We start from the raw sequence: 21081 nt of genomic DNA, 5'->3' as shown, positions 1-21081 counted from the left end.
ACCTGGCAAGGGGGGAAGTTGGAGATTTCCACAAACTCTGAGAGTTGAGTTCTACGCAAGAAGTGAAGCAGTTTTCACTGTTATATGTGTCGAGAATAATTTGTTATTTACGTTTGTAGAATAAAATAAAATTCAGAATCTGTGTAATTATAAGTAATGTTTAAGAGAAGAACGTGCTCTGCAATTATAAGGGGCTAAATGCGAGATTTCTGGCGTAAAAGTGAGGTCAGGATAAAGCTATGCCCACGATGAAGTTACAGGTCAGTCTAATTTAAATACCATGTTTTGTAGTTAGAAGCTTACATGCTTGTCCTATTAAATTAATATGTGGCGTATGTAAAAATTAAGTGCATTGCAATGTTGAGGCGAATTTTCTACTTTTTATGTCAGTGGGCGAGACTTTAAAATTTGTTTAAATATCTTTTAAAAAATTAAAAAATAAAGTTTTAAATAGTAATGAAAACCAATGAAATAATGTTCAGGCCGGTAAAAGTTACAAATAATGAAAACGATAAAATAACAGTTATGAGTGTGATAAAGTCGAATATCGAATCATCTACTAATGATAACAATAATATTCACGCCGGGATAAATTTGAGATGTTAAATTATGTGTTTAGCAGTAATGTCAAACGAGATTTGCAGTTTATATCGAAATCCAGTAAAGTCTGATAAAGTTGGCATTCATTTTTGGGAAACTTATATTTTGTGACACCGTGTGTTTGTGATACAGGAAATCACGGTATGCTATTTTACTCTTGAGATCAGGAAAATTTAGAGATTTTAATTGTGAGATCATTTTAAAGTTGTTTGATCATGGGATCGCTTGTGTTTAGAAGTTTCTAGCAGGAAGAAAGTGGATTGTAATGGAAATGGAATATTAAGAGAATAGTTAGGAAGATGTTAAAGGCAGTGTGTTTTATGAGTGATGTATAATGAGCAGGAGGCTGTGAAAAAGGGGCCCTATTACTAATGGAGAGCATTTTTTGTGACTTGGTGTATGTTAAGATGTAATATTTCTAAAACGGACTGTGTAAGATGAACGATGTCCTGTAGTAATCCAGAACGGCTGGTGAATTTAAAGGTTGTCAAAACTAAGTGAGCGCATTGTAACGCCTATTTTAAGTACATATAGATGTTCTCCCATGATTACTGTTTTATATGAGACAGTAGGCCACGGAAGTTAAGTCTAAGTGACGGTTCTATTTGATACCAGCGAAGTGCATTTTGTGATAGCCGAACTTACGAACAAAATACATTCTAACACATGGTCAAGATAATACTTGATTATTGTTAATTGAATTCTATTCTGTATCTCTACGAGGCGAAATTATCGCTGACTAGAAATATTGCGTGTATGAAAAATGAATTTTATTAGAATGCTAGTTTAGCTTGAGTAGAATGATGAAAAGTTACTTTACTGGACAGTTTATGGTGACACCTGTTTGGAATGTTGACATGAAAGGCCAGTTGGAGCCTCACACTCGGGTTATGCCGTGACATCGTGGTGGTAGTGATTCTTGTTTTCAGTGATATTATGTAATATTGATCAAGAGTTGAGTTTATTTTTATTTAGCGAACTTCACTGCATGTATTGAGGTTGTATTGAGGAATAGGTCGGACATGTAGCGGCGCGTGGCCCGTTGAGACTGATGGCATAAAATAACAATAAAGAAGTATTTAATAAAATCAATTTGGATAACAAATACGTGACAGATATTGGCATAATACTTAAAAAGACGGAGTTGTCAGCAGTAAACCGTATTCATTGTACATACATTTTGCTGCCCACAGCGAGAATTATAAATGTCTACGAGTCAGGTCACGAGGTCCATTGAATGAAAACTTCTAACAGCTTTATGTCTTAAGTGAACTAATTTGATAATTTGGTCTCTGAATCTGATCTGACGTTCTAATGCATTGGTTGTTAAAAATCTGTCAAAGTGAACAAGATTACTCTTAACAATGACAGGTTTAAAATAAATGCTGCACAGTTTCTTGATCCGTTTTAACTTTAACAACAAAATCTGTTTGTAATTCTGGTGAAACACACAGAGATAACAACCACTTCACATGAAACAACATCCCTTTAGAGTTTCACAGTTCTTTGATCAATGAACATAGTTTGCCGAACGCTTTAGAGAGAGAGAGTTCTATCAACAAAGCTGATATCGATGTTAAACGTTATAATGCTGTCGTCAACATACTTTCATGCACTTGTCGATACACCAATTCAGCGCTCAGCAATATTCAACAACTTGATCACACACATCTGGGATAAAGCTATATTTCCAGCTGAATGCCTTACCTTCGATGTTCCTGACAATGTTATTTGAATGACTGAAGATTTCAGTTACTCAACTCCCAACTGCACAAATGAATCATTCACCAAGTGCGCTCATTATTGTGCGCGTTTATACTTATAAGATGTTTAGGCCTACATGAAGAATCATAAGCATGTAAAATTACTGCTATGGTTAGATCAAATTGCTATATAAACAATGTTTACAGGTGAACATTGCCAGTCTCCGTAGCGTAACAGTTAGCACTATTATTTGCCGTTCTCGGAGGCCCAGACTCGATTCCCGATACTGCCAGAGATTTAAGAATGGTAGGACGACCGGTATGTGGCTGAATGGTACATGTACTCAAATCCATTGGAGGTGTGCCTTCAAGGAGCTGCATCACCAATACTTACCGTGTACAAAACAGACTCAGGATGAAGAAACGAGTTTACTGTTTTTTTTATTTTTACTTTTAGTTGAACATTCAGTGTTTTGATTCAGTGGACTCCTTGAAAGAGGATAAAGGCTAATAATAAAAAGTAACAACAACAATAACACTAATAATAATAATAATAGTAGTAGTAATAATAATCAGTGTTTGGCCTACGCTGATGACTTAGCAGTTGTGTCCAATAACAGACAGGAAGTATTTCCATCCACTGAAAGGCTCTATTCAATTTCATCCCGAACAGAACTCCAAATCTCACACCAGAAAACCCAATATATGGAACGACCTTTTCGGTACCTAGATGGACAACTAATAAAAAAACAATTTGAAAAAAAAATATTTTACCTAAATTCAAATACCTGGGACAAGGATATCCAACCTTCAGGATTGAATCGTGAAGCAAACAAAGAAAGGATCTCTGAACTAAAAAGAGCGTATGGACTCACTTGGAACAGATATAATATAAAATCAATATCCCTAAATGTAAAATCAAGGCATTTCTACACTGTAATCAAGCCTGAAGCTCTATATGCACCTGAACACAGATCATTGTGGCATATCATTGATTACAGATGTAGAAAAGAAAGAAAGAAAAGAAAACTTTTTGGACCATTGTTCCAACCTGTTTGTACCAGCAATCATTCTCGTTACTTTCATGTCTGTTACTTCTAACTTATGAATAAGACATACCGAGTCCACCCAGATTTCGCTCCCGTAAAGCAAAGTTGGACTGAAAACAGACCGATATAAATATAGTTTCGTCTGGGAGCTGACTTCTTTCTTACAGAATACTGTTGATCGCATATGCGAGCTCACTGTATTACCTTTACTACACCTTGATTCAATCTCACTTACTACATTACCATCATGGAAGAACTTGCAACCTAAATACTTGAAATTATCGATCTGTTCTAGCTTTGTATCACCAATCTGACATTCAATTCTGTTGAGTTTCTTGCCTACTGACATCAATTTAGTCTTCAAAAGACTAATTTTCGTACCATACTCATTGCACATATTTTCAAGTTCCAAGGCTTTCGGCACAATCTGCCATTAAGACCAAGTCGTCAGCATAGGCCAGACTGCTTACTACATTTCCACCTAACTGAATCCCTCCCTGCCATTTTATACCTTTCAGCAGATAGCTATAAGGGGAAACTGAACCTCTACGGTTATGTAGGCAGGATGGGCAACCAGAGACTCACCTCAAGAGTCTTCAACTCCATCTCTAGAAGGAAAGCGATTAACACTAAATGGACGAGTCTAGTTAGAAAAATCTAGAACAACTAGAAATTTACCCCAATCTGACCTACAACAGGAATAGGTATAGAATGCTGATCAGAACAGTCTATAACAGCCAAAACTCTACGTCCTGGAGTGGGGCACAGGAACTATGAGACATTCACAGCCGGAAGATGAGAGTACTGAGCTAAGAAGAAAGCTCGCCCGAACCACCCGGCCAATTAGTCGGCCTATACAAAGCCAATAATAATAATAATAATAATAATAATAATAATAATAATAATAATAATAATAATAATAATAATAATAATAATAATATTGATGATTTACACGTATTCAGTCTTACTGAAATTGACACCAGTACTAACTGTTACACGTGATTCCGCTGGCGTGAAATTCGTAATTTGATAAAAGTAATCGTTCCTCGGTACTGTACCAAGACATTACTTGAAAATACCTAAAGTATAAAAACTCACCCAAAAATGAGTTTTATTTACCCCAGAACGTATTTGTAAACCACGTTTATGGTATTGTCTTGTGGCGCTAAGATGACCAGGCTACTGGCAGAGCCAACTCTGGAACATACGACATAGAACTGTACATGTGAGAAACAGTCGTCTCTCAAGGCGCAAAAAGGTTTCTTTATTTTTAATGGAGATTCCAAATACCTATATCTAAGTCTGTAACATCTTCAATTTTTGAGATATAAGTGTCCTCATAAAAAGTATTCAACACCTTTTCGCTTCCTTTCACCCCCCTTAAATGGCTTTCCCGAAAACAAAAAAATACAAGTTCCTTTACTTTTATAGGAGATTCCAAATACAAATTTCCACGGCTGTAATGAACCCATAATTCTACCTGCTAAATATTGCAAGTAGAAAATTGCAACTACAAGATTCAATTACGAGTGCAATCGTAATTCTTTATTGCAAGCTGATCTCACATCCCGTGGCATGAGAACTCACTGTAGCAAGCGGCCCACCCATTCAAGCGAGCTCGGAACACTTCGGCTGACTTCGGGTAATAAATAATGAATTTCCAGATAATAACCCTCAATGCGAGAGATTTCTGCAATATCATTAGCCAAGAAATAAATTATTAAGAATTTTAAGAAATATTATATCAAGCTAAAATCTATAGGATGGAAATGTGTTTAATTAGGCCTGGAGAAAACTTGGCATTTTTGTTGGCCGTGAGAAAAACACGTGTCAAAGGCACCCAATCAAGATGCGCGCGAAATCACCTACACGAAATTAATTACACCCGTTAAAGGAACGGCAAAAAGCAGCAATCAAAGCTATCATGGCTTGGGAATTACGTCGAATGTTTGGGGTCAGTCTCAATGAAATCGGTCCAGTGGTTATCAAATTGTATGATTACACCACAATACATCATGACAAGTATAGCGTCACTAGAAAAGCTATAAATATCCCCACCACTGGACAATAGTCACACTCACTTTGTAATAGTTCGCGAGGGTGAAGCTGCGTCGGGCAATATCAAGTAGAGGTTTTGAACTGTTCCTTCAATAGACTAATGATATTTATTGAGTTAGCTGGCTCTATATAGAATATTTTACCAAGTGGTAAAAATGGAAAAATAAGAGTATTAATTGATTCAGTAGAGATTTCCTTTTCAAATGGAAACAGTGAATTCATAGTTAGCTTTCGTGAATTACTGTGTATTTTGGTAATCGGTAGGGGAGCTGTAGAGTGGCCGAGACCACCTGGCGAAAGGGGAGCTGGAAGCCTCCACAAGCAAGAGTTGAGTCCTCGGCACGAAACGAAACGGTTGTACATATTGTGTCTGTTTAGAATAAGCTATTATTTTCGTGTGTTAGATCAATAAAGTGTAGAATCTGTGTATTGTGTCTGTTTAGAATAAGCTATTATTTTCGTGTGTTAGATCAATAAAGTGTAGAATCTGTGTAATTCTAATTAATCTAAAGAGAAGAATGACTTCTTCAACCATGAGTGGTTAATTTCTGAGACGAGCTGGCCAAAATGTAGCTAAGCTAGCCCGTGCCCACGACACAGTTACATGGTCTGTCTAATTTGAATATCATGTTTGTAGTCAGGAATGTATATACTTGTCCCAATAAATTAATATGTGGCGTGTGTAAAAATTAAGCGTATTGCAATGTTGAGGCAAACTGTCTATTATTCATTTCAGTGCGCGAGGTTTAAAAATGCATTTCAATTTCTTTAGTAAAATGTAATAGGTGAAGTTATGAATATTGTAATGAAAATCAATGAAATAATGTTTGAGCCGATAAAAGATACAATGATGATAACGATAATATAGCTGTTATGAACGCGATTAAGTTAAATATCAAATTATCCAAAATAATAATAATATGAAGAAGAAGAAGAAAAATAATAATCACGTCGGGATAAATTTGATATGATAAATTATGTGTTCAGCACTAATGCCAAGCGAGATTTGCGAGTTATACTGAAATCCAGTGAAGTCTGATAAAGTTGGCATTTATTTTGGAGAAACTTAAATTTTGTGACACCGTGTATTTGTGATACAGAAAATCGCGGTATGATATTTTGCTCTTGAGGTCAGGAAAACGTAAAGAAGTTAATTGTGAGATCCTTATAAGGTTGTTAGTCATGGGATTACTTGTATTTGAGAAAGTTTCGAACAGAAGAAATGGATGGTAATGGAAATGAAATATTATGAAAATAGTTAGGAAGATGTTAAAGGCAGAGTAAGCCTATATTTTATGAGTGATGTATAATGAGCAAGAGGCCCTGTTTACGACAGAGAGGAATTTGTGTGACAGGGTGTAGGTTAAGATGTAATATTTCTGAGACAGGCTGTGTAAGATGACGATGTCCTGTAAGCAATCCAGAACAGTAGACAAATTTAATGGTGGCCAAAGCCAAGTGAGCGCGTTGTAACACCTATTTTATTTAAAAGTCGATGTTCTCCCATGACTACTATTTTATATGAGACCGTAGGTTTTGGTAAATAAGTCCAAGTGACGATCCATGTGGTACTAGCAAAGTGAATTTTGTGATAGCCGATCTCACGAACAAAGTATATTTTGACACACGGTCGAGACAATACTTGGTTATTGTAACTTGTATTCGATTCTTTATGTTTACGAGACGAAATTATCGCTAATTAGAAACATTGCGGGCGTGAAATATGAATGTTATTATAATGAGAGTTTAGCTTGAGTAGATTGATGAAAAGTTACTCAACTGGATAGTTCACGGTGATACATGTTTGTAACGTTGAGATTATAGGCCATTTGGAGTCTCACACTTGAGTTACACCGTGGATATGGTGATGTTGGTGATTACTGATTTCAGCGAAATTAAGTAAAATCGAACGATAGTTGTGATTGTTTTATTTAGCGAACTTCACTGCATGTGGTGAGATTTTAATGAGGAATGGATTAAATTATTCGGACAAGTTGTTTAATTTCGATTTCACGCTTTATTGTAAGAAATGGACACACTTATATTTCCAGGTTCGGGTTCATTCTATGGCGAATTTCATTTCATTGTGTTAGAGTTTCAACGAGGATTAGATTTAAATATCCGGGATTGTGTTTGAAGTTTCGATTTCGCCTGAAAATGTAAATGATGTGTAGATACCATAACGTTGGCTCAACGATAGTTTTAGGTACAGCGTGTTATATATAACTTAAGGATGAGTAGACACTACGTAGGCTTAACGACAGGATTAGGGCGTCGTCTGTATATAGTCAAATCATAGCTTTAGTTCGTTTTGCGAGTCGACTTGAACGATTTTAGTGTTTACAGTAGTGGATAAGTATGTGAAGGATGTTAGCAGGTATTATTCAGGCCATGTTTCGGCATAATTTTTCCTAGCCAGAAGGTGCTCCCATAATAGCGTTGCATCAGTAGTGGCATGAATGTTAGGGTTGTCCCTCGTGGAAGCCTAACTAATGGAGACTGATCATTAGTGCTTAGCAGCGCGTGATCAAGTTCGACGAACTTTCGTTTCTATTAACTTTGTCTTTACTTTTAGACTTACTGTTTGGATGTCCGGTATCTTATGGTAGTGCTGAGTGTTGATATACAGTTGATTTATGGAGTATTTTCACTACGAATGCGGTTTCGATTCGTTAGCTGTTAATATATATTTTATTTTCACTTTTCGTTATTCACTTTATTTAGGTGAGACGTTGATCTACCGATCACTTGTAGTTTAGTTTAATGGGACAAGTGTATGTAGACATATTTGTAATGGTAGTCGTAGTTATAGAATGTTAGAAAGATTTCCTTTTAAGGTGTTTTATAGTGTGGACATGTAATTCAACAAACTTAACGACATAATTGCTTTATAACCAGAAAGTTGGTTTAGTAAGGATATTTTCAAGTGATATCACTTTTCGTTAACTTTAGCGTTTGGCATTTCTTCTAAATGCATTATGAATTAATGTTTTTCTGCAGTTTTGTTCCTTCAAGACGACGTAACGTAAGATCCCCTCGGATCAAGTGTTATTAGTTCCTTCTGAACACCTGTTTGGGGTGATGCATGTTTCAGCATCGAGATTCTTCTGTAACTTACGGGTGTCACGAGATGGCAATACATGGTGGAATTTTATTTTTTATCGTAACCATTGCTGTTAATTTATAACGAACACAATGTTTTTTTAGTAATATTTCACAACCTATCCAAAGCAACTGATAGTCGATTTGGTTCGATTAAGGGTCCATTCGGGGGATGTTCCATTATCCGATAGGATACTGGACTGGACTTATTAAAAATGTAAATATGGAATTCTACTTGTTGAAGGTCAGATTTTCCACGGATCGTGTGGATTAACTCTCAGTTATCGTTTGGATCAATAGTGCCTAATTTTCAGGTTTTATTCTCGTTTTCTAGTTTTTTCTGTCCACGAATTTTATGATACTTTTTCATTCTCTGAAATATAATGTTAAACAATAATAAAAAGTTTACACTCCCGATATGTATTGTGACTGCGTTAAAAGGTTGTAAAATTATTAAGTGACTTTTTGTTCATTTAACAAATATATTCATCGTGATTTAATTTGAATAAATATTTTAGTAAGCATATTATATTTTGCTCCTCATTTAATGTAGTTATTCTCTCTTCTGAACCCTATCGTTTGGTTAATGTAGTGACAGGAGAAACCCGCTACGACCCCAAAACCTAAGAGTACGATATTGCTCTATTGAAGCAGCTGTGGCAGACGACCAACGATAGAACGATAAGTTCAAGGGTTTAGTAATATGTTGCGTTTCTGAGATATAGGATACTGTAGGTAAACTCATTTTAAAAATTCACCCCATTTGTCACTCCTGTTCACCCTCTTAAGTGGATTTTCCAAAAATAAAAATATACATGTTTATTTTTGAAGGGGATTCCAAATACCAATTATCATCTCTGTAGCATGTCCCAGTTTTCGAGTTATGTGGTTTCTCAGAAAAGGTATTCAACCATTTTTCACATTTTACCCCCCTTAAGTGGATATTCCGAAACAAAAAAAATGTGTTTCTTCATTTATAAAGGAGATTCCAAATGTCTATTTCACGTCTGCAGCATGTTATATTTTTGAGATACACTGTACATATACTCATTTAAAATATACCTACTTTTTAAATTCTTTTCACCCAATTGAGTGGATTTTCTAAAAACAAAAAAGTACATGTTTCTTTATTTTTAAAGGCGATTCGAGATACCAATTTTCACGCCTGTAATAAAATCTTCAGTTTTGGGGATATAAATATACTCATAAAATTAATTCAACTCTTTTCTCACTTCTTTTCAACATTCCTTCACATCCCCCACCCACTAAGTGGAATTTCCGAAGACAAAAGTTGTGTTTCTTTATTTTTAAGAGAGATTTCAAATACCATTGTTCACGACTGTAGCATGTCAGACTTTTATGATATATTGTAGATGGACTCATTTTTAAAATTCACCCACTTTTTCAATTCTTTCCACCCCCTTCAATGGACTTTCTGGAAACAAAAAATCGTGTTTATTTATTTTAAAAGGAGATTCCAAATGCCAATTTTCACTTCCGTTACGTCTTCAGGTTTTTGAGATATATGTACAGTCATAAAAAGAACTGAACCCCTTTTTCAGTCCTTTTCATCCACCCTCCATTCTTATGCGTGTTTCTTTATTTTAAAATCAGATTCCAGTTACCAATTTTTACGTCTGTAACATGTTTTTATGAGACATACTCATTTTGAAATTCATCCCTTTTCACTTCTTTTCGTCCCTCTTAAGTGGATTTTCCGAAAACAAAAAAATGTGTTTCATTCCTTCTTAAGGGAGATTCCCTGTACCAATTTTCACGTCTGTAACTTCCTCAGATTTTGAGATATAAGCATCTTTATAAAAAGGATTCAACCCCGTTTATTTTATTTTATTTATTTATTTTTACCCCCCTTGAGTGAATTTTCCGAAAACAAAAAATACGTGTTTCTTTATTTTTAAAGGAGATTCCAAATACCAAATTTCATGTCTGTAAACTGTTCAGTATTTTTTAAGATACAGATATACTCATTTTAAAAGTTCAAACCCCTTTTCACCCCCTTACCAAAAATACTTCCTTATTGCGCACCAACACTGTAATGTAAATTCATCTCCAAAATTTCATTTCTTTATGTCCAGTCAATTTTTGCTCGTCGATGATGAATCAGTCAGTCAGTATATATATTTATCAGACGTTTTGCGAATGTTCTTTGTAAAATTAGTTACAAAACCAATCACGACAAGAACGCTATGATTCGAAATAATTGCAGTACCTACTCAATCAATGTGCAGAACATCTTTAAACTTAATCACAAACTGTTTTCAAGAATGTTCTGATGTTGTTTTTACGCTGAGGTAGACTATATCTGTTTACTCGTCAGTCTGGAGGTTGGTTGCTTTCCCTAGTATACCCACCGAAGTTTCTCAATTGTAGGGAAACTGAAAGAAAAAGAACTTGAGGTTGGTTGGTTTCCCTACTATAACCACCGAAGTTTCTCAATTATAGGGAAACAGAAAGAAAAAGAAGTTGAGGTTAGTTGGTTTCCCTAGTATGAGCACCGACATTTCTGCAATTATAGGGAAACTGAAAGAAAAAGAACTTGAGGTTGGTTGGTTTCCCTAGTATAACCATCGAAGTTTCTCAATTATAGGGAAACTGAAAGAAAAAGAAGTTGAGGTTGGTTGGTTTCCTTAGTATAACCACCGAAGTTTCTCAATTATAGGGAAACTGAAAGAAAAAGAAGTTGAGGTTAGTTGGTTTCCCTAGTATGAGCACCAACATTTCTGCAATTATAGGGAAACTGAAAGAAAAAGAACTTGAGGTTGGTTGGTTTCCCTAGTATAACCACCAAAGTTTCTCCATTATAGGGAAACTGAAAGAAAAAGAAGTTGAGGTTGGTTGGTTTCCCTAGTATAACCACCGAAGTTTCTCAATTATAGGGAAACTGAAAGAAAAAGAAGTTGAGGTTGGTTGGTTTCCCTAGTATAACCACCGAAGTTTCTCAATTATAGGGAAACTGAAAAAGAAGAAGTTGAGTTGGTTGGTTTCCCTAGTATAACCACCGAAGTTTCTGCAATTATAGAGAAACCATAAAGAAAAAAAAGAATTTATGGAACAGCTATGGTTGCGTTGTACTGAGGTACACTCTGCAAGGTGAGAAGTGATGTATTTTTCCATTGCTTTCCTCATTATAACTGTAGCACCGTTAACCGATGAGTACCATCATTCACAGAATCAAGATGCACAAATCGGCCTCAGAATGCCAATATTCAACACCATACACCCACTGTACTCAGCACCACCCACATATCAGCAGTTTCCATACCGCCAAGGCCAAAAATAAGCCATCAAAAAATAGCAACCGGTATCGGTACAGCCCCCTCCAACGGTATACCCTGCCTGTCGTACGAAGCGACTAAATGGGGCCCCAGGGGCTCGTAACTTGGAAGCGTGGGCTTTCGACCACGGGGCCCTTAGTTGAGTCCAGGAATTGCTTCCACTTGTGCCAGGCTCCTCAATTTCATCTATCTTATCAGACCTTCATTGTTCTTTTCCGATCCCAATGGTATTACGTATGGAGGCCATTCGTGACCCTTGTCCTTTGGCCGATACCTTCATTCTTCGAAGTGTAGTATCCCTTCCATTTTTTCTCTCTGATTCGTGTTAATAGAGGATGTGTGCTTAGTTGTACTTTATCTTGAAACAATAATCATCACCACCACCACCACTATCAGTACAATATGATTTAATGCACAATTTCTCGAATCTAAATATGGCAAGAAAACCTTCAAAACTTCTAACACCCAAGATCGCGATCCCGGCTTCTGAATATCAGTTCCAATAATTCAAGGAAACGGTTATAATGTGCAGATGTATGAACTGGATGAATTCCATCTCTGTGAAGAAATTGTAATGTGCTCTTTTATTTATTTCCTTGCGAATGTGTTGTAAATTTATGTAAGCTCCGTGGTTTTTGAAGGCTGTATCGTCCTTAAGCACAAGTAGTTCGGTCACGTAAGAGAATCAGAGAAAGTTGTAGCATTGCACTCCTGATGAAACGCATTGTTCCAGATGATAGTATACGTATAAACAAACCGTGCTCTGTCTTGAATACGAGATGACTCCACCTTGGTTTTGTCGGCCGGAGATGTGTCGGATTACAGCAGACGCTACTTTCACTGAATACGAAACACCCGCCTCCCTAATTATTCTCCAGCATGTGGTCCGATAAAAGTGTAGTAAAATCCTCCTTTCCGAGAAATAACTTTTGCTGATAGTGACTTCGTGGTGGACGATATTTTCAACTATTCTAAAATCGTCTTCGTCTTTTTCTACTTCGCCTCCTCCTCAAGTATCTTCTTCTTCTGCTCCTCCTCCTCATCCGCTTCCGATGTCTTCGTCTCCTTTCCTATCTTCTCTTCCTGTTCATCTCCTTCCTTCTTTTCGTCATCTTCTCTTTCTTCTGCATCTGCTCCCCTTTCCCGTTCTTCTTCTGTTGTTTCTTCTAACAGAGATCGATCGATAGCTGCAGTCACTTTAGGGCGGCAGGTAGCCAGTATTCGGGAGATAGTGGGTTCGAACCTCTCTGTCGACAGCCCTGAAGATGGTTTCCGTGGTTTCCCATTTTCACACCAGCCAATTGCTGGGGCTGTACCTTAATTAAGGCCACGGCCGCTTCCTTCCCACTCCCAGCCCTTTCCTGTCCCATCGTCGGCATAAGACCTATCTGTGTCGATGCGACGTAAAGCAAAATGTAAAAAAAAAAATCTTGTTTTCATTCATCCCTTTTTCTTCTCCTTCAATTCCTCCCTATTCATCTCATCCTCCTTTGATTCCTTTGTCTTCTCCTTTTCCATCTTCCCTTTCAGTTCTTCTTCTGATTACTTCTTTTCGACCTCATCTTCCCTTTTTTTTTTCATCTCCTCCTCACCGAGCTCGATAGCTGCAGTCGCTTAAGTGCGGCCAGTGTCCAGTATTCGGGAGATAGTAGGTTCGAACCCCACTGTCGGCAACCCTGAAAATAGTTTTCCGTGGTTTCCCATTTTCACACCAGGCAAATGCTGGGGCTGTACCTTAATTAAGGCCACGGCCGCTTCCTTCCTACTCCTAGCCCTTCCCTGTCCTATCGTCGCCATAAGACCTGTCGGTGCGACGTAAAGCAACTAGCATCTCCTCCTCTTTCTTGTTCTCCTTCCTTTCATACTTCTCTTTTCCTTCTTCCCCTTCAACTCCTCCCTGTTCTTCTCCAGTTTCTTTGTCTCCTCTTCTTCTTCTTCTTCTTCTTCTTCACATTCTCTTCCTCGTGCGTCTTTTTCTTATCTCTTCCTCTTATACTGTCTCTTCTGCAGTTCGTTCTCGTTCTTCTGATTCTTCTCCGCCACAACTTATTTTCCCACGTTCTTCTTCTCCTCCTGTTTCTTCATCTATTGGCAGAAATTGACCACCGGCTCTCTGAACCTAATGTGGCACGCTCAATCGTGGCTAAGTTCGATGGTATTTGAAGATTATCGAGTGAGTTAAAAGCGCGGCCCGGGTCACTCAGCTGTGAGCTTGCATTCGGGAGATGTGAGTTCAAACCGCTTTGTCGGCATCCCTACAGAACGTCTTCCAAGGTTTCTCATTTTCACACAAAGCAAATACTGAACTTGTACCTTAATTAAGGGCACGGCCGCTGCCTTCCTAACCTTCGTCATCGTCAGACCTATTTGGGTCGGTACAACTTAAAACGAATAGAAAAGAAGATATTTGAAGATGGTCCAAATACACCAGCCTCAAATCGATAGTTTTATTGGCACATAAACGAAATACTGTAGGACAAAACAGTAAGAGGTGTTAGTGTGATGCGAAACCAATAAAATAATCATTTCTTCTTCTGCCTCTTCATCTGCTTCTTACATCTCAGATAATGAAGTCTTAACTTACAACACTACAGATGTCCATCCAACTATGTAGAAATGTTTCTGGAAGACCAGTAAGTATTTCTGAAGTCAGTAGTATGGACCACTTTAAGGACAAAAGTTCATATAAACATGTGTCTAATGAACAACGTGTGATTCACGAAAGGACAACCTAAAAAAATATATAATGATGATTTACAAATGACTTGGTATATTTATCGATTCGCAGTCCATACATATTGTGCCACAGTTCAACACGAATGACCTATTGATGCAAAATCCTACTTCTCTAAAACAGTTCACAGTACATATTTAAAAATCACACCCTCGACTTCACTGTAATTTACTACCATCTTGACAATAGCTTTCGGCGGGAGGGAGGGGGGGGGGGAGGCACCTTGCCATTCCTACACAGTGTGAAGGCAGAACTGTCGGATGAGTAGCTCAGAGAGTAGAGCACTTGCCTTCTGAGCCAAACTTGGTAGGTTCAATCCTGGTTCAATCAATCAATCAATCAATACTGGTCTGCATTTAGGGCAGTCGCCCAGGTGGCAGATTCCCTATCTGTTGCTTTCCTAGCCTTTTTCTAAATGATTTCAAAGAAATTCCAAATTTCTTGAACGTCTCCCTTGGTAAGTTATTCCAATCCCTAACTCCCCTTCCTGTAAAAGAATATTTGCCCCAGTTTGTCCTCTTGAATTCCAACTTTATCTTCATATTGTGATCTTTCCTACTTTTATAAACGCCATTCAAACTTATTCAATCCAGTTGTATTTGAAGGTGCTCAAATATGCCAGCCTCGTGTCGGTAGATTTACCGGCACGTAAAAGAACTCTTATGGGACTAAATTCCGGCACCTCGGAGTCTCCGAAAACCGCTGAAGTAGTTAGTGGAACGTAAAGCCAATAACATTATTATTATTATTATTATTATTGTCCGACTCGCTGGCTACATGGTCAGCGTACTGGCCTTCAGTTCAGAGGGTCCCAGGTACGATTCCCGGTTGGGTCGGGGATTTTAATCGCTTCTCTCACACCTGTGGGGTCACGGGTGCGAACTGCGTCGCACATGTGGATTTGGCCCTTTTTACGGCCAGATGCCCTTCCTGACGCCAAACCTACATGGAGGGATGTAATCACTGTTGCGTGTTTCTGTGGTGGTTGGTAGTGTGGTATGTTGTCTGAATGTGATGAGGAGATTGTTGGGACGGACACATACACCCAGTTCCCGAGCCAGAAGAATTAATCAGAAGCGATTAAAATCCCCGACCCGGCTGGAAATGGAACCGGGACCCTCTGAACCGAAGGCTAGTACGCTGACTATTCAGCCAACGAGTCGGACCAGTGTACACATTCTGCAAGTGTTTATATTGAGATGTGGATATTAAATCGCGTTTTTGCAACACCATGAAGTCCTGCAATAGCAAATTATATATTATTAATTGTATGACCTCAATTATTCTGCTTTAGCATTTTGAATATCGGCTATGATGGCTGCCTTCGTGTCACTTCCAGCGCTCAGTTTTACTTTACCAGATTAGAAGAAATCGAAACTCAACTGAGAAACCTATTACCGATTTTTACGATTAATTTTGTCCATTGGAAACCGGAAGTGTTACCAGAGATGTTTGACATCTTACAACATGTAGTGTCAATTTTCTTTTCTTTCTTCCGGGTTTTATTCTGAAAATTGCGACCCGGAGGCTAAATTCTACCACTAATCTATAAACGGATCTACACATCCTGTTATTACTGCATTGCACTCAGCTTTACATATGCGATGGAATAAATCATGTCCGTACTGATATTCTGCAGGTTACGGCTCATTCATATAATTCGCTCGTCTGACGTCATTCTCTAGTGTAAAATAATCCCGAGCTGGAATAGGCGAGTGGCGATTATACTGCGGAGAGCAGTAGAAAGAGAAGATGAGGAAATTACGCCTAGCACAGTACATTAATTTCAAGTAACCTGAAATGCTAGAACACAGTGAAGTGGTAATCTTAAGATGGAAGCTCTGTAAGAAATAAAACATTCACATTAACAACTAATTGTCCATATTCCCCTGAAATTAGTCCCCTCAGACTTCGAAACACTGCTGCCAACGTTCCTGAAGTTCTTAGAAGCTGCCTTGGAAAGCTGCTTCTGTAGTGCTGGTTTCGGAAGATGGAGCGTGGAACTGGTATCTCGGTCGGAAATACAGATGGATGCCAACCTACGTGGAATGCTTGTTCCTATGGTAACTCTGATCATGTTGCCAATATCATAGTCCGTTATTCATAAGAAAAAATTAGCATGGCAGATAAAGCAGCTGAGCTTCACTGCCCACAGACGGTAGATAGCCTATGTAGGCCAAAAATGACGTGAACACCCTCCTGTTTACCTGAGCTACAATTAATTATTTTAAAGTTACTTTACGTCACATCGTCACAGACAGGTCTTATTGCGACGATGCGACAGGGAAGGGCTAGGAGTGGGAAGGAAGTGACCGTGGCATTAATTAAGGTACAGCGCGGTTCGAGTCACGGAGCTATCAGCTTGCATTCAGGAGATAGTAGGTTCGAACCCCACTGTCAGCAGCCCTGAAGATGGTTTCCTGTGGTTTCACATTTTCACACCAGGCAAATTCTAGTGCTGTATCTTAATTAAGGCCACGGTCGCTTCCTTCCCACTCCTAGCCATTTCCTAAATTAAAGTACCGGTAACTGTAAATTGTAGGTAACCCACGATCTTAAGTTCAGACCCCTGGGGGCCCCTTTTAGTCGCCTCTTATGACAGGCAGGGAATACCGTGGGTGTTATTCTACCGCCCCCACCTACAGGGGGGCAGTCTTCAAGAAAATGTCAAATTAACTAATGCCGTGAAGACTTTCGGCGAACCTCCGTGGCTCAGGCGGAAGCGCGCCGGCCTCTCACTGCTGGGTTCCGTGGTTCAAATGCCGGTCAATCAATGTGAGATTTGTGCTGGACAAAGCGGAGACGGGACAGGTATTTCTCCGGGCACACCTGCTTTCCGTGTCATATTTCATTCCAGCAACACTCTCCAGTACAATTTCACTTCATCTGTCGTTCATTAATCATTGCCCCCAGAGGAGTGCGACAGGCTTCGGCACCCGGCACAATTCCTATCCTCACCGATAGATGGGGCTTAATTCATTCCATTGCTGACCCGGTCGAATGACTGGAAACAGGCTGTGGATTTTCAAGTCTTTCGGCAATGAAACGATTTAAAGGAAACGGACACTTTCAAATCAAGAAGATAGAAATACGTAGGTTGGGTTGCGTCCTCGTGATTGGCTGAACATTGTCGAGAACCTGAAGCGTGATCCTAGGAAACCTCGGACTTCGTCTGCAAACAAACTATTGTGATATTCTTAAAGGAAATCCGGGCTGCAACATCATGGTAGCTATAAACAAATATTTGACTGGTACTGTTAATGTGGATCTAACTGAATGTTTAACACCTACCCCGAATTCAAGTATTGTCCTGTTTCATCCGTAGATGTAGAGAGACTATTCTCCGCAATGAAGCTAGTTGTAAACACCACAGATTTATACTAAAAAAACACTTTGCATCCGGGAAATAGTGGGTTCGAATCCCACTGTCGGCAGCCCTGGAGATGGTTTTCCGTGGTTTCCCATTTTCACACCAGGCAAATGCTGGGGCTGTACCTTAATTAAGGCCACGGCCGCTTCCTTCCAACTCCTAGGCCTTTCCTATCCCATCGTCGCCATACGACCTATCTGTGTCGGTGCGACGTAAAGCCACTAGCAAAAAAAAAAAAAAAAAAAAAAAACTTGAAAATAATGTAGTGCAAAGCAAATTAAGGGCAGGAAAGGTAGAGTATGCAGGGTAAAATGTAAGGATAATGTATTTAAGTGTTTTTCTTCACGTTTGTAGTTGATTACACCGTTTTCTTACTAAATGATTTATCACGAGTATTAACACAATGTGCCTTATCTAGGAAACATGTGAATGTTGTTTTAACAGTAAACACTGATAGACTGGTACGCAGTAGCGGCGCTAAGAAGTTCGAACCCCCTCCCCCCTCCTCCGGCAATAATTGAAAATGGACCCCTCGTTTCTTGATAAGACCAGTTAGAAGTTTATTTCGTAGTACAGGGTTGAATATTATTACAATGAACAACAACGACGCAACGATAATAATAATAATAATAATAATAATAATAATAATAATAATAATAATTCTTTTAAATTTCGTGTGGCTATTTCTAGCCGGGTGCAGCCCTTGTAAGGCAGACCCTCCGATGAGGGTGGGCGGCATCTGCCATGTGTTGGTAACTACGTGTTATTGTGGTGGAGGATAGTGTTATGTGTGGTGTGTGAGTTGCAGGAATGTTGGGGACAGCACAAACACCCAGCCCCCGAGCCATTGGAATTAACCAATAAAGGTTAAAATCCCCGACCCGGCCGGGAAACGAACCCGGGACCCTCTGAACCGAAGGCCAGTACGCTGACCATTCAGCCAACGAGTCAGACATAATAATAAAATAATAATAATAATAATAATAATAATAATATAATAATAATAATATTTTTTAATTTCGTGTGGCTATTTCTAGCCGAGTGCAGCCCTTGTAAGGCAGACCCTCCGATGAGAGTGGGCGGCATCTGCCATATGTAGGTAACTGCGTGCTATTGTGGTGGAGGATAGTGTTGTGTGTGGTGTGTGAGTTGCATGAATGTTGGGGACAGCACAAACACCCAGCCCCCGAGCCATTGGAATTAACCAATAAAGGTTAAAATCCCCGACCCGGCCGGGAAATGAACCCGGGACCCTCTGAACCGAAGGCCAGTACGCTGACCATTCAGCCAACGAGTCAGACATAATAATAAAATAATAATAATAATAATAATAATAATAATATTTTTTTAATTTCGTGTGGCTATTTCTAGCCAAGTGCAGCCCTTGTAAGGCAGACCCTCCGATGAGGGTGGGCGGCATCTGCCATGTGTAGGTAACTGCGTGCTATTGTGATGGAGGATAGTGTTGTGTGTGGTGTGGGGTTTATAGGAAAACCAGAACAGTTTTCTACCATTTTCTCTTAAACTACTGATTTTCTGTAAAATCCATGTGGACTATATGGAAACATCCCTTCATTATAAATAACTTGTGTTATGTAAATAATTTCGCTTACTCTTCAAATGACGGAGAAAATTACTATTTTCTGCGGGTCTCATGCTCTGCATTGAGTGACCGACAGACCGACAACGAACCTACAGGTTGCCATGGCAACGTCTCCGACTGCTTTCCAGGAGGGAAGTAGCGTATTGCCATTTTCTTCAACATTCCTGTAAACTCGTGGTTGTTCCTTGGGCAGAAAGCAAGAGAGGCGTTAATCGGCCATTCTGCGGGATATTGGCGGAATACCGTTGGAAGTTACAATCGTCCTCGAATAGCACTTAGGGGCGTTGTTAGTATTTGAACAGTACCACGGAGTATATCCCATTATTTCAAACCGTAAGGTGTTTTCAGGCATTTGCTATAAATGTTACTGTATTTCTACTTTACTTCTGTTTTCCGCTTTAATTTCTTGCCTCTGCCTTGCCTCTTTAGGTTTAAGTAATAACACCAAAAGTCACCTTCTTCTTTGTTTACCTAAGAATCCCTGCGCCTAAATTTCTCTTCTGTTACGGTCTTCTTATGCCCGTAACTCATACCATCACAATTTATTGAGGGGCATTAAATTTTCCAATACATCCATTTGTTATTTACTTATTTGTCCTATCCGGCTGTCCTCAGTCACAATTCTATTTTCTATTAATTTCAACTTCCTTAACTGTATTACTTTCTTCCTTAATTACTCCGTATGTAAGGGAGTGATAATCCCAAAACTTGGACACTCTTTTCTTTGAGGAAACATTCCAAGTTGTTGAAATGTAGGCCTGTAACTTTTGGCCACGGAAAATATCGAAATATGATTGCAATTTTAATGACGGTGCAGACCTTCGTTTCGGGATTACAAATCGCCTTTCAATCTGGAGAGATCTACGAGTTTGGTTCTATGACTTTTTGTCTATCCCTATGCCTTTTACGTTAAATAGAACTGTATTTCTCTATTTCAAGATCATTTTGTACTTTTTACATGTATATCTTATCGTTTGACACACTTATAGGAACGACAGAATTAACCCATTCGGCACGCACATTGACGCAACCAGTGGCCACATGTTAGCCAAATTTTATGATTCCGCTGTCACGTGAGTATCAACAAATAAACATAATCTTACTCACTGATTTTACGGTAATTTATGGAGAAATACATATAAAATGTAGAATACCGTAGAGAAGCACGGCTACATTTGCTCGTCTGATATAATTCAGATTTTGTATTTTTTGACTTGTGTCACTGTATTATGCTGCTTCATCTAAAACTGAAACTCAGAAACATTCTAATAAATATAAAATAATGTTCGAAATATACTTTTTAAAAGTTGAAAGAAATGAAAATTTCTCAGATTACGGACAAAATGCGAAATAAATACCTCTTGTCATTCAAATTGACTCTTTTTCTTTCCTACGCAACTTTCACAACTTTCGACGACAGAGATGGTTTCAGAGCCCAATCGGGGACTTCTTGCGCTTATCATAATCGTCCGGCTCCTTGTCTGAATGGTCTGCGTACTGGCCTTCGTTCATAGGGTTCAGGGTTAAATTCCCGGCCTGGCCGGGGGTTTTAGGTACGTTTGGCTA

The sequence above is a fragment of the Anabrus simplex genome, chromosome 1 (genome assembly GCF_040414725.1).
Source record: "Anabrus simplex isolate iqAnaSimp1 chromosome 1, ASM4041472v1, whole genome shotgun sequence".
In the NCBI taxonomy this organism is placed as follows: domain Eukaryota; kingdom Metazoa; phylum Arthropoda; class Insecta; order Orthoptera; family Tettigoniidae; genus Anabrus; species Anabrus simplex.
Note: the sequence above shows the minus strand (reverse complement) of the source record.